This window comes from Mytilus californianus, unplaced genomic scaffold, assembly GCF_021869535.1.
Source record: "Mytilus californianus isolate M0D057914Y unplaced genomic scaffold, xbMytCali1.0.p SCAF_7, whole genome shotgun sequence".
NCBI lineage: Eukaryota > Metazoa > Mollusca > Bivalvia > Mytilida > Mytilidae > Mytilus > Mytilus californianus.
Window position 1 is genome coordinate 74907062 of NW_026262723.1, and position 15429 is coordinate 74922490.

A 15429-nucleotide genomic window follows, 5' to 3' on the forward strand; every position below is an offset into this window, starting at 1 on the left:
AAGAGTGCCATTCTATAACGGAAAGGATCCATGGAACGCATATGTGATGCAATTTGAACTGATTGCGGAAATGAACAATTGGACTCCATCAACCAAAGCCATAGAACTGGTTACAGCCCTCAAAGATGAAGCAATGGTATATGCCTCATTTCTTACACCAGAGACAAAAAGATCATTTTCAGCACTTTGTGCAGCCATGTCAAATAGATTTGGAGATCATGGGTACCCGGAAACATACAGACAAGAGCTTCATACTCTGAAAAAGTATGATAGAGAAACAATTCAGGAGTATGCTTCAAGGGTCGAGATGTTGGTCAGGAAGTCTTTCCCCACAATTGACACAGCAACACACAGTACACTCAGTGTGGAGTATATGCTTAGAGGATTGCCGGACCAGAGTATTGCTATTGAGCTACTGACAAAAAGGATAACCAGCATAACAGAGGCAATACACCAAGTTACCCTGTATGAAACATATAAGAGAGGTACAAGAGATAGAAACACCCGTCAGCTTGGTACAACAGAGGACATTTATAGAAATGATTGCTGGTCCGAAGATATAGAGGTCAGAAAAGTAGGAGGGAAAAGATTTGTTACAGAAGAAAGAATGACTCAGTTTGAAAGAGGAATTTTGGAGTCACTAAAGACAACCATTAAAAGAGAAATGGCAAAGTACTATACACAACAGGAGTATGACAGTAGTCCAGGGCAAAATAAGCAAGTGTATAGAGACCATACGACCAAGATGAAGAATTAAAGATGCTTTAACTGTAATGAGGAAGGCCATTACATAAGAGATTGTCCAAAAGAAAAGAGAAGCCCCTATCATAATCATAAAGAAAATAGAGGTGGTTTTATAAGGAATAATGAAAGGAGTCAAAACCAAAATGAAGAGTCTTTAAACTGCTAAGGGTTGAGACTATCGACCAAGTGTCAGCCCCTAAACATGGTAAAGAAAAAGTTAAAGAGAATAATTTGAAATATGAAGAGAAACATTGCCAAATGAAAGAGCATTTGGTTGAACCGAAAAAATCAGTGAATACAGCTTATATAAAGAGATCATTTGAAGAAGATAGCCTAGATATACGGGACCTAGATTTAAGCCTAGAGATGTTGTTTGAGGAGTCTAAGGAGATACAACAGAACACACCAGAGAACACACCAAAGGAGGTAATGGGTAGTGCAGAACCGATCAACGGGATAGAAGGAAATATTATCATTGCTCGGGTGACAGCAGCTAGCATTACAGTTCCAGTGGTCATTAACAAGATTGTGACGAATGCAGTTATTGACACTGGAGCAGAGGTGACGGTTCTAAGTGAGAAGTTGTATAATCAGATTCCTGGGAGTAAACGGCCAAAACTAAGGAGAGCAGCAAGAAATTTGGTAGTTGCTGAGGCCGGTAAGAACTTGACAACAAGAGGGATTACAGAGGTAGAAGTTAATCTGGGAAGTGAAACCTTCAAATGGCCAGTTTATGTAGCACCCATTGGAGATAACATGTTATTAGGTTGTGACCTAATTGATGAAATGAATATCACAATCAATCCTATGCAAGGCTTACAGTTTAATGGTCAGCGGATTGAATGTGAGACTAAGAGACAAACTGATAGAGAAGCCAGAGTCGGAGTAAAGGACACCAATTCTGGGCTTATCATTGACAAAGAAGCGGAAAGAAGTAAGTTCCTGTCAATCAGAGATTCAATGGTAGAGCCGGTAATGGCCGATGACAGAAAACCCATGGTAGCAAGTACGCAGGACATGCATGTACATATAGGAAATATTACCAGTACAAGTTATAAGGGTACACAGACGGACAAGGTCGATGTCCAGATGTTGCCTGAGCTCTTGCAAGAAGAAAATGTAAATGTTACAGAAGAAAATGTAAATATTAAAGGAGAAAATGTAAATGTTACAGAAGAAAACGTTAATGTTACAGAAGAAAATGTTAATAAATAGAAGAAAATGTAAATGTTACAGAAGAAAATGTAAATGTTAAAGGAGAAAATGTAAATGTTACAGAAGAAAACGTTAATGTTACAGAAGAAAATGTAAATGTTACAGAAGAAAATGTAAATGTTACAGAAGAAAACGTTAATATTACGAAAGAAAATGTAAATGTTAAAGAAGAAAATGTAAATGTTACAGGAGAAAATGTTAATGTTACAGAAGAAATTGTTAATGTTACAGAAGAAAACGTTAATGTTACAGAAGAAAATGAAAATGTTACAGAGGAAAATATAAATTTTACAGAAGAAACTGTAAATGTTACAGAAGAAAATGTAAATGTTACAGAAGAAATTGTGAATGTTCCAGTAACAGAAGAAAATCAAAATATTCCAGTTACGGAAGAAATTGTAAATGTTTCAGTTAAAAAAGAGGATGGAAACTTTTTCTGTCAGGTGGAAAAAATAAGTCAACTGAAAGAAAGTTTCCGTAAAACAGATTTAGACCAAACTAAGAAAGAACATGAGAATGAAAAACAGGTAACTCAAGACACACAAAAAGATTGGAGAAAAAGGAAGAAAAGAGCAGAAGAGGACACAGAAAGAGAAAAGAACAGAAGAGGACACATAAAGAAAAAAAAAACAGAAGAGGATACAGAAAGAAAGACAAAAAGAGACGAACCAATAATACAGTGAAGTTGTTGGACAAAGAAAACATTGAAAATTTTATAAACAGTTTATTTATTATATTGAAAGACACAAAACTACAAAATTGTTGACATTATTCATATGTATATTGTTTTATATATCATTGGTACACTTTTATTATTATACGTGTCAAGAATTGTGATATATTCGTGATCTAGTCAACATTGACAAAAACAAATTTTCTTAATTTTTAATATTCTATTGAGATAGTAGGTGCTTGTTTAGATTTTGTTTAATTGTATCTAATGATTTAATATTTCGCAATTATTTAAATTTCGAGACGAAATTCTATTTTGACGGAGGGCAGTGTTGTGAACATTCAATAACGCGGTTTTACCTTTGTGTTAACGTAACGTCGTTCCCGGCAAAATTGGCAGTTGCCGATTTAGCGTTACGAAATTCCGCCAACATGTGGCATTCGAATAACATCTTTGTTTTCTAACTTGTTATTAATCCTACATTTCTTTAGTTACTTGTGTTTATATGCTTTATATTGATAAATCGGTGTCAAGACGTATGAAATCGTGATTGCTTTCTTTATAATCCAATATTTTCGCATGTATTGACAGTGATTTATATGATTAACCTTGACCAGTAGCGACCTATTTTCTTACGCGCAAGGATAAGGCGTGCTAAGGATTATAAAAAGGGGATTTTCCGAATAGCAAAACGAATTTGAACTCATCTTTACAGAAACTTAATAGGTAAATACTTCACGCACAAAAATCACAGAAAACCGTTAAACATATTGTACTTTCATTCTTTGTAGTAATTTATAGTAATAATAATAATTTCTATTTCTTGAAATAGTAGTTTAGTTGTTATTTTATTTAGAAAACCTGGCTAAGATATTTCGAAAAGCTATTGAATAGAATAAATATCTACAGACTAAAGGTATTGTAAGAAAGATTGAGAACAATCTTTACAAGTATCAATTAAAGTAATATATGTAGAACAAAAGCTCCATAAAAACGGTATGGTAGCTGCATAATGATCTACTTTGTTTAAAATAATTCTAAACGTTTCACTTAAGTATAGAAATATGGCGACCTTTATGTATTCCATCCGACAATAAAACCCATGTTAAAGAGGGATTTCCGTTTTGCTCTATGAGTTGTACAGATACGCAGTCATGTCCGGTTGGAAGGGCAAGGTACGATTTGGGGTTAATTTAAGCCTGTGAGTTGATCAAAAATAAAATGATAGAATGATGATTAACTCATAAAAAATACCAGATATCATTATTAGTTACATATCTAACCTGCTAAATGTAGGCTTTTATGAAAATGAAAATATTAGGGAGTCTTGATGACGCCATTTAATTATGGTGTCATTTAAAGAAACGAGCATTTAACTTTGAAGGAAATATGTTTTATTTTTTTCATTGTTCAATTATTTTTTTTTGTACCACGTAAGCATCAAATTATTTGTTTTTGTAGCGGGAAGCATGAGAATTTTTTTTTATAAAGAATTATATATTAATTTCAATGGCAAGTACTCTCAATCAAAAACATCCCCCTGGCCAAGTTAAATACTCGTTCCCTAATTTACGTCATGCTAACGTTTTCTTAAATTTTTGCTGATTTCAGGGAAGTTTTGGCTAAGCGTCGCCCAGAATGATTTTTTTGTTACACGTAGCAAGTAGAAAAACACAAAATCCTGCGCAAAAATGTCTATTTGATCGATGTTTGTGATCTCTATTATCAATCTCCGGCGCAGAGTTCATATCCATTCCGTACATGCTCCGCAATGCTATAGGTGGCACGGTAGTATTTCCTGGCCCATAAGGGATAATGATAGCCTTTTTAGAATTTTCACCACTTTCTAACACTGCTAAAAATTCTACATTCACAGTTTACTGAAGTACTTTCATTTTACTATTCAGAAATGAATTTGAATATGTATCATGACCGTTTACTTTTTTTGCTATCTTTAAGAACCTAAGGCCACTAGTGCTTTTAGGTCTTTTATCGTGCAGTGAATACACAATTTAAAAAAATTCTCAAAAATTCATTTTCATCTGTATGTAAAATTATTTCATATTTTTCTACACTTGATTAATCCCTCAGTTTGGGAAAGTATGTTCAGTTGATACTGTATTTTTTGTCCAATCATAATGTTCAGATACATTGACTTAAGTAGGGTACACAAAAGAGCAACCTAAATTATGGAATGCAAATACTACCGTGCTACCTTAACCAAGACATTTCAAACTTGAAATCAGTCATGACACCTATGATGCAAAGCCTTCTTACTATGTAACATATTACAATAAAGAATACTAGTCTGCACTTATTTCTTACCAAAAAAAAATGAAAGATTACACCCCTACCCCAGCTGGCAGATTTTCATTTTTTTATCATCTTACCATTTTTACTTAAGGAGTGAACAAAATCCAAATATATGATGTTTCAAATCAACACAGAAGTCAAACATGGTGATTCAGGAGGAATTATTGGATTGCCAACTCTATTTATAGTTAATCTGACTGAAAGAAACAGTTTAAGCACCAAATCATGAAAAATGATATTAAAGTCCATTCCACATTTTACAGCATGCCTTACATTACTTTAAGCATTTCCAGATTATGAAGGCAACACAACAAGATTCTTTAGATGGCAGTTAACTATCATTCTAAAATCTTTTTGACAATATATGTACTAGAATATATCTCTAAGTTGACTGTTTGTCTATTTCTCATGTATGCATTAAGTTAAATTATTTCCCCTTACATAATCATTTTACCTTTATTGTGCTTTTCATTGTCAGAAAATCAAAACAATTAATGACATTTGCATGGAAAATGAATAAACTATTTAATCTTGCTGATAAACAGTCATAATTACATTCTTTGTCAAAAAAAATGTCTTGTCAGTGTAAAGAAACCCCTATTGCCATCTCTTTTTCAGTCAAATATGAGGGCTAAATGAATAAGTAAGGACCCCTTAACCACTTGCTGGTTCCAAAAAAGCTCATACTGGTGTCATGTTACCACAAAACTACAAATTAAACCTAAAGAAAACAAGTAAAGCTGTACTTGTGTGGAAAAAAATAAGAAATTATGCAATTTATTTATTTCGGTGAAAATAATAGGATGTACAGGCAAATAAAATATGTCGCGTCTCAAATTCCAGTGGTTGCACATGTGTCAGACACTGCGAAAAGTTAAAGTGAGCATTTATAATTAAAAATGTATTGCAAGTTACATAAAAATAATGAAGTTCTACTTTCTAGGTAAATTTTTACTTTATTACCCACAGATCAGGCAAAATTTGCTGAATCAGCAATTTTCACTCCCAGGGGTGGAATTTAAGGGCTGTTTTTATCATAGTTGCCCTTAATCAACTTTTTATTGATAAACTTACAAATTGCATAGGTAAAAAAAAATCCTTCATTGATTTAGTGTAAACATGTATATCCCCCTTAAGGTGGCACGGTAGTATTTCCTGGCCCATAAGGGATAATGATAGCCTTTTTAGAATTTTCACCACTTTCTAACACTGCTAAAAATTCTACATTCACAGTTTACTGAAGTACTTTCATTTTACTATTCAGAAATGAATTTGAATATGTATCATGACCGTTTACTTTTTTTGCTATCTTTAAGAACCTAAGGCCACTAGTGCTTTTAGGTCTTTTATCGTGCAGTGAATACACAATTTAAAAAAATTCTCAAAAATTCATTTTCATCTGTATGTAAAATTATTTCATATTTTTCTACACTTGATTAATCCCTCAGTTTGGGAAAGTATGTTCAGTTGATACTGTATTTTTTGTCCAATCATAATGTTCAGATACATTGACTTAAGTAGGGTACACAAAAGAGCAACCTAAATTCTGGAATGCAAATACTACCGTGCTACCTATAGGGAAAATGGTACTATTACATTTTCCCAGCATTAGGTTGGCCTTTTGTGTACCCAAGGCAGGTGAAGGAAGTCAACTTAGGAGCGCTGTGATTGGATGTAAGGGTACAATATATTTTTTTATTTATCTATAAATAACTGCAGTGTGTATATTTACAATATGAATTTTGAAACCCATTGAAATATTTTCTAGAGAATTATTCGAAAAGACTTCCAAAATTTCATAAATTTGGTGTAAAATGACGGTGGGCATGGATAACATAAACAAGCTCCGTTGGAAGTTGGTCATGATACTAGTTGGTTTCAATTTTTAAAACAGAATAATAAAGAACTAACACCACACATAACTGTTTTATCCAGGTTTTTATTATAAAAAGTGGTAAATTTAGAAAATGTTAGTATTGTCGCCTATGACAGAATAAATAGTACCGTTTTCCCTAAACTGAAGATAGCAAGAGAAATCAAAATCAACCAGACTTCAGTTAGATTATACTATTTTGAAGCTTTTGATGAGTACATTTGATTTGTATCACAAAGAATAGAAATTTTTCACTCAGACCATATACTGTGTTGAGAAAAGTGCTGAGTCATCATAATAAGTAAAATTGATGGCTACTGATATAAAACTTTATTCTAGGATTTCAATATTAACTATATTGTATTGCAAATGCACCAAACTAAAGTTCTTTTGTATTTGTTTTCACCTTTCGCAATGACTAATTCAATTGGAAACACCAGAATTCAAGTCGCGACAAATACTTTTAACCGACATATATGCCTTTTTTGCTGTGTAACTCCCTAAATGTATAACTTGGGTATTTCTCAAGACATAATCTATTAAAATGGGAAATTGTCTGGTTAAGTTTGTACTGCTTATGGAGTTAGGCAATATTTGGTCATACTCGAAGCATTTTCAGTGTTAAAATTGTCCATCTAAGAAAAAAGAGGCCCACTTGAGGCTAAATTTAGATAGAATTTATACTCTCCTGTGTAAAGAATTGTTCACATTCTTGTCAATTCATGCAGCAAACATTTCAATAGTGCCACATTTTGTAGTTTCTATCTTTTATTATATCAAGCATATATAATTTTTCATTTTCTTCTGTTTGAAAGGACTTTTGTTGGAAATGAATACTCCCAAGGGACATAATTCAGCCTATTCATAGATTAATACAGGCAACAAAGGCAACTTTACAGCTGAGTATTTTGCATATTTAATGTTTTAAGTGTCTAATATCTTTGTTTTTATCATCTCAAGACAGAATAAGGGATTTTATAACAATCTCTGAAATTTTGAACCACAATATGGCATATACTAAAGCATGGAATGGAGATTTGTATGAAAAATCTTGAATTTGTGCTTATGTTGTAAATTTTGGATAAAAATGAATACAAATTGAATGGAACTGTCATTTTTGTCTGTTTAAATGGAACTGTTTGTTATTCTTTTAAATAAGATGAGATATGATTGGATACAGGTTGTTTATTAAGCCTTATCTGAAAGAAGTACAGAAAGAGCTAAACCAGCATGTAGGGGTGGGGACATAAAATGATCCATGTTTCTATAAGTAATGGGGGCATACAAGTTTTTATTATAGCCAAGGTTTTCAAAATAACCCAGTATTGCATTAATGGTGTTATAAGAATTCTTTATATCTTTATGTCACAGTATAGGGAAAATGGTACTATTACATTTTCCCAGCATTAGGTTGGCCTTTTGTGTACCCAAGGCAGGTGAAGGAAGTCAACTTAGGAGCACTGTGATTGGATGTAAGGGTACAATATATTTTTTTTATTTATCTATAAATAACTGCAGTGTGTATATTTACAATATAAATTTTGAAACCCATTGAAATATTTTCTAGAGAATTATTCGAAAAGACTTCCAAGTTTTCATAAATTTGGTGTAAAATGACGGTGGGCATGGATAACATAAACAAGCTCCGTTGGAAGTTGGTCATGATACTAGTTGGCTTCAATTTTTAAAACAGAATAATAAAGAACTAACACCACACATAACTGTTTTATCCAGGTTTTTATTATAAAAAGTGGTAAATTTAGAAAATGTTAGTATTGTCGCCTATGACAGAATAAATAGTACCGTTTTCCCTACACTGAATATTGAGTGTATTTACGAAGTATTGAACGGAACGGATATGATCTCTGCGCCGGAGATTGCTCTATTATATATTTAACTACGATCCAGATTAGCGAAAGGTCCCACGACATAATCAGCCAAATAAACTCTATTAAATCAACTAGTAAAGGAATTATTGTTGTCATTGGTCAATTCAAACTAACGATCTCAAATAAACTTCCAAGCACACCTGCAAAAAAACAAGACACATACTATAAAACGATCGAAAGTGGATCTGTATCAGATGACTGAATCACTGTGTTTGATTATCCGTGGCAATTCTAGCTAATATACATTTGCATGTAAAATTTATTAATATACAATGGTCCAATGCCCCTCTTATGGCGCTACATATATTGTTAATTCATAGACTTTTTTAGTCCCACTAATAACGTTGTCGTGCAAGGTCACCATTTATTTCAAAATCGTGATTCCACGTTAAATGGCATCTTAAAAAAATGAATATTTACAGAGTGCAATCTACATAACCTAAATGTCACCCGCAGCCTCAAGATTCAGTCGAATACAATACTAAAATGATCGTAATCAGTTTTTGTGATTGTTATACAGTATAATTTATATATTCCATTACTCTCCTTTCCTAATTTTCTTTGACTACATATCTCTTTCTCTTTCACCTCCTTCCCCCCTTTTACTAACTTGTTTTATCTTTGAACTTTTAACTTTGTCGCTGTGATCGCTGTACAGGTAAGTCGATTTGGTTAAGGTGGTATACAAAAAGAATGTGAGGAAATATACCGTAATGAAATAAGTTTTTTTTTTAAGGAATGGAATAGAATACCATTTTGACTGTTAAAAAGACTATTTGATTTTAACAAAATTGCGGCAAAATATAACAAAATGTACAGTTTGAAGGTATCAGAAACAATTAGTACCCACTACGGGACATATCAATTTTGATCAGCTTGTCATATGCAAAGAAAATTTTCCATTCGTGCTTATTGACGATATATAATCCGTACAGAGGATAGAATGGGGTAACCCAAATAACGATAAACAATAAAGCTTGCTTAAATAAACGATAACGATAAATATTTTATTCCATGTAACTGACAAATGCAATTTGTAGAATGACAATAAATTTTTAAGGCTGCTCATTAGATGCTAAAAATAGTGAAAAGAGGGCGTTTGAAACCTTATAGTAAAGACCATTCCCAACCTCCTGACTATAAAAAATCCAAAACCTTTACCAAAATGAGTAAGATCAACTTTCTTTTTGTTACTATTTGCGTAATTACGACATGTTACACTGACTGCAGGACAGTACAAAACAGTTACATTAATGTAAATTCAAATATCTCTAAAGCATTGATAAAAAAATCTTTGTAGAAGATGTTTTTAGTTTGTAATCAAAACCATCTATTTTGCTGTCTAATAAAGAAAGAAATCGTGTCTCTTTATCAATTATGAGCAATTGTACATGGAAAATTCCCAATTCAATGGGAGAATTGCTAAACCTTCCATGTTTATGTCAGGCTCGTTTTGTTCATTTTTATTTTTTTTCTATCAGTGTTCTGTTGTTTGATTTTTTTTATAGGCATAGCTGTCTGTCATTATTCAACTAACGGTTTATGTTTGCCCACTTATAAGTATGTAATAGATTGATACATAGATTTCATTCAAAAGTCGTCGTACTATATCTTACTGTTGTTATTATACAAAGGGCTATATAACTATGATAACTACAAGCATATATTCACAGAGCTTTATTAAGACATTTTATTAAAACTTGTCAATGAAAAATACAAAATGAAATGTGCAATCAAAAGATTGACTTCATATTTTTGTTCATTATTCACAAATATGGTTAAACGGAAAGTTGATTCGGTTTTAAGATGTAACCGTACGTTTAGATTTAGAGGGGAATATTTTTGTAGACAAATCCATTTTTGAAGACCATTTTGTTGACCTCTAGATCAGTTCTTTTTGTCGTTGTCGTATACCCCACATATCCTTACATTCAAACTAAAAAAACAACGATAAACACAAACAAGGGTATACCTTAAATTTGGAGACAAGTTGTTTGACACTCACACATTGTCCTTGTTAACCTTCTATATTCAAGCGTCACTGATGAGTCTTTTGTAGAAAAAAAAACACGCATCTTGAGTCCGAAATTTTAATCCTGTTATCTTTAATGTGTTTATTTACAGTACAAGAGACCGTAAAAAAAGACCGACTTTTCTACTTAAACAATTATAAATCGAAACATCATAAAAAGATAAACAATCTGTAAAAACTTCTGCATAAATTCTAAAGTAGGATACACAGTAATTAATATATATAGTAGATTTCAAAAATCATGTAAATATAAAAACATAAATAAATATAATAAATCTTCTTTTCACATTCACAAAAAAAAACAATATTAGGGTTGATCCTGGATGAGTGATATGAAACAACATTTTATCTGTACAAAATATGCATTACTATGCATTGCTTGTCGCTTCTAGCGTTTTCTGTATGTATAGCATATTATAATATTATTCAAAAATAACAGATATAATAGTGATAGAAACGAATAGACTAGCATACAAAATTTGTTATAATCCGAGCCACAGATACGAAAAAATATTATATATCACAAACATGTGCTTGATATTTCAGAAGTCTGACCGGAATATATATTGTTTCCAATATTATCACTCTGATTTTCCTGTCGGTTTTTACACATCACACAACTTGATCTGAGAAAATGGAATAGTTTATGTCTGAAACGTTTGTCAAAGAAGGCATATATAAATGGATTAGAAACATGGTTTAGAATGTACGATCTTTCCACTATCTTCAACACGCTGAATTCTATTGGTTTAAGTTCAGATTCATTTATTACTTTTGAAACTAGTTCATTAATATACAGTGGTAAGTAGCTGAGAATAAAGACAATGCTAACAGCGAATGAAATCTTTGTCATTTTATTCGACAAACCACTTGGCACTGAAACGTTCATTCCCGAGTTTTCTCCTAATCTCCTAATACGTCGAACGATAATTTTCCTTCCGATCCGACCATAAATTACGAACAAAATGACAGCGTAAGTAAGAAACAAACTTGTCAAAAAGTAATTGTACACCTTCCAGTAAGATGGTGAATTCTTCCAACTTACGGCGCAAATAGCTCCTGTAATATTGTTCCTAAGCTCAATTTCTTCCAGAGGTTGTAAAACTGCAACTTGTGGTGTTGCTAAGGCTATCCCTATGACAAAACTACACAAGATGAAGTACTTGACATTGTTTGTGTTTATTTGTGGTTTAAACATCATGAAGAGTTGTCTATATCTATGGAATGCAATCAACATCAACAAATGTGTGGAATACATTATGCCAAAATCAAGAACTCCTACTAACATTTGACAGATCCACGTTATTTTGAACGTATAATAAAATAAAATTCTACAAATGTTAAATGGTATTCCAATTAGACAAAATAAAAAATCTATGATTGCTATATTCAAAATTATTGTTCTGTAAACATTGTCCTTGTAAGTCCTAAATATGGCTATGACAAAGACGTTACCCGGAATGCCAATAATTGTTAGTATAAGGAGATATGTCAATGGAGCCAACAGTTTGATCCTTATTTCATTATTCAATTCCTCCACAGTTATTATTGTATTATTTTCCATTTATGCCAACGCTGTCCTTTTCATTTAACTCTTCAAACGTTTTAAATTTTCACCACAGGCAAAAGAAACCAAATTTTAAAAGTGTTTGTTCGAAGATATAAATCTGAAAGAATCTACCGTTACATGACTTTTATATTTACAGTGTCATAAATGAGATGTTTGATTATTCAGATATTATAATCTATCAGTAAGCCACCATGATACATAATTAATTACTATCAAATTGTATTCCACCAATTATTTACCTGGAATAGGAATCATTAAACTGAAACATTCCCATATTGCATGTTGTTGTATGTTCATAATATGACATTGATGATTTCGATAACGCCGTCTACTGTCCATAATTTATTTAATGAAATGTGAATTGATGTAACGGTATAACAGTCGTTGTCTGCTTAACTATTTAAATTAAATCAAAAATATCTGTGCAAGCCCTGAAAACGTACAAGCTTGCAATAACTATCCCTAGGATATACGAGGTATGCTAATTTATAGCATTCGCAGTCGGGCAAAATAGTAAAAAAGGTTTCAGTTGTTACTATACAATTATTGACTTTTGATGAGGTTGATACAATGATTTATCAACCCCCTGAGATATGATATTCACTGAGGCCAATCAAAAGGCAACAATTGTTTATTATATGATTTTTTATCCTTCTCTTATTTTCTAGTATTTGCTCAAGATACTTTAAAAACTTCTCCCTGTGTTTATACTAAACATATCATCTGCTTTTTATGTTTTGCAGTTGCAAATTTTCATAAGTGGAAATATTCAATAAAGTTTACTAAAAAAATACACCGAAAACAAGAAAAGAAGAAAAAAAAAACCGAGAATTTACATGACGTCATAAGCCTACGTCATTGACGTTGCCTTGGAATGTCACAGTAAATTTAGGTACACGGCCGCTGTTTCAAATCTTATAATAACCTCTCGTGATTTTTGACGCGGTGAATACAATGTTTCATTAAAGAGGATTTCCTATGATTTTAGCCAATGAGAAAACAAATGGAGTCGCCTAAACTCTAAAGGGAAAGAGACAGGGTGCATCAACAGCTTAAACTTCTCCTGCTATGCATGCAAAACCCGTCATGCAAATCCACACTCAGTAACAATTTCATAATCAGGAAAGGACCCAATCGGTAAAATTATAGATCAGAAGTTATTTTCGGGTACCTAAAATTCTAAGACCGCGATAGCACTATGCTGAGAGTTGAGACACTAACACATCGTTTATGTCAAAAAATGTGTGATGATGACTGCAAAAATTATGAAGTGTTGATTTCAGTCGTTCGTCTTCATATATCTGTTGGAGCAGTTTTTGTATAAGAGCTCATCTCTATAAATGAAGTCCGTATTAACTGAGATAAATTAACCCAATATAATTAGGCAGAGAGTATAGTATTGCTGAAATTGGAAGTTCAAAATTGAAAAGTGGAAATCATCACGTCTGTCATATATTATAGCTTGAAGTCGTCCTATCTGTATCAATATCGAGGAAAAGCTAAACAGTTGAAGCAGACCTTTTAGTACTGGTAGTTTCCTTGATCTCAGGTTCACTGGGATATATGAGATGCAAGCACTCACTAAAACATAATCTAAAGCTGACAATGGAAGGTAAAATTTTCAGCAAACACACTGTTTTGTAAAAGATCCGTAAATTCAACTTTGAACTAGCTACCAGTAACTGCGAGTATCCCAGATCGTTACTTTGTGTCGTAAGTCTTTTTGCTAGTGTTTTTATTCTGTGCTGCGTAATGATCTCATTAGTCAAGCCTTGTTCAGCTTATTTTTATTTGTTCTTATATTGTGCTGTTACACCATTGTCTCAGGTCAGGGGAGGTTTGTGTGCCCTCAAACATGTTTAACCCCGCTGCATTCTGTATGTACCTGTTCCAAGTAAGGAGCCTGTAACTTAGTGGTTGTCGTTCATTGTAGTATTTTATATTTGTGATTCGTTTACTGTTGTTTTTTTATAAATCGTTAGATTTCTCGTTTGAATTGTTTTACATTTGTAATGCCGGGGCCTTCAGTAGCTTTCTGTGTGGTATGTTTTTTTTTTTTTAATTTTAATCGTTGTTGAAAACCATACGGGTCTTGTGGATTGTTGTCTCATCGGTATTCATACGACATCTTCTTATCTTTTTATATTAGCAGTATAGTCATTTATGTGCCTGTGTCCATATTTGTCCCACGATGTAACAGCCTGTAGGATACGTTTTATAGGGAAGATAATAGAAGAACTGTTGACATGTAACTGACACTACGATTAAAGCATTTCAATATATGGGCAACCATAATTATTTTCTACTCGTTCGGTAAATTTAATGAAAACATGTGTCCTAATATGCGTTAAATTATTCTTGCGTTTTCAAATAGATGATGAAAAAAAAATTTTGTTATTTCCAGTCACCATTTGGACTTTAAATTTTTAGTCTCATATGATTTGTATAAAAGAGAGGCGAAAGATACCAAAGGGACAGTCAAACTGACAACGCCATGGCTAAAAAAGAAAAAGACAAACAGACAAACAATAGTACACAAAACACAACATAGAAAACTAAAGACTGAGCAACACGAACCCCACCAAAAACTGGGGATGATCTCACGTGTTCCAGAAGGGTAAGCAGATCCTGCTCCACATGTGGCACCCGTCGTGTTGCTCATGATAGCACAAACCCAGTAATAAGTCTAATTCTGTAGGTCACATTTGGGAGAAGGGGACGGGATTGTAGTTACGTCATAAGGAACATATCCGCTATCATCTGTGAAACGGATATTCCGTAACGGTCAACCATTCGTGATGGCGTCCGTACATTTAACGAATGGATGATTTTAACTTCACCACTTGGAACTCTTGGTTTAATAGCTTCCTTGTGAACAGCAACCCTCTATCAAGAAAATCATGATAGGAAATACAAGCGATGGAATATCGTATCAACGGGGAGATATATACTGCGTATGCGGCGCTACTGGAATGTTACATAGAAATGGAAAGTTCACAATTGGGAAGCTGAAATCATCTGTTTGTCGTAAAGTTTTGTTTTCAACCGACCCTCATTGTCAGTTTCTAGATTTAAGTCAAGATATGAGGCAGACTTAACTGCATCTGTTGTATCCTTTAT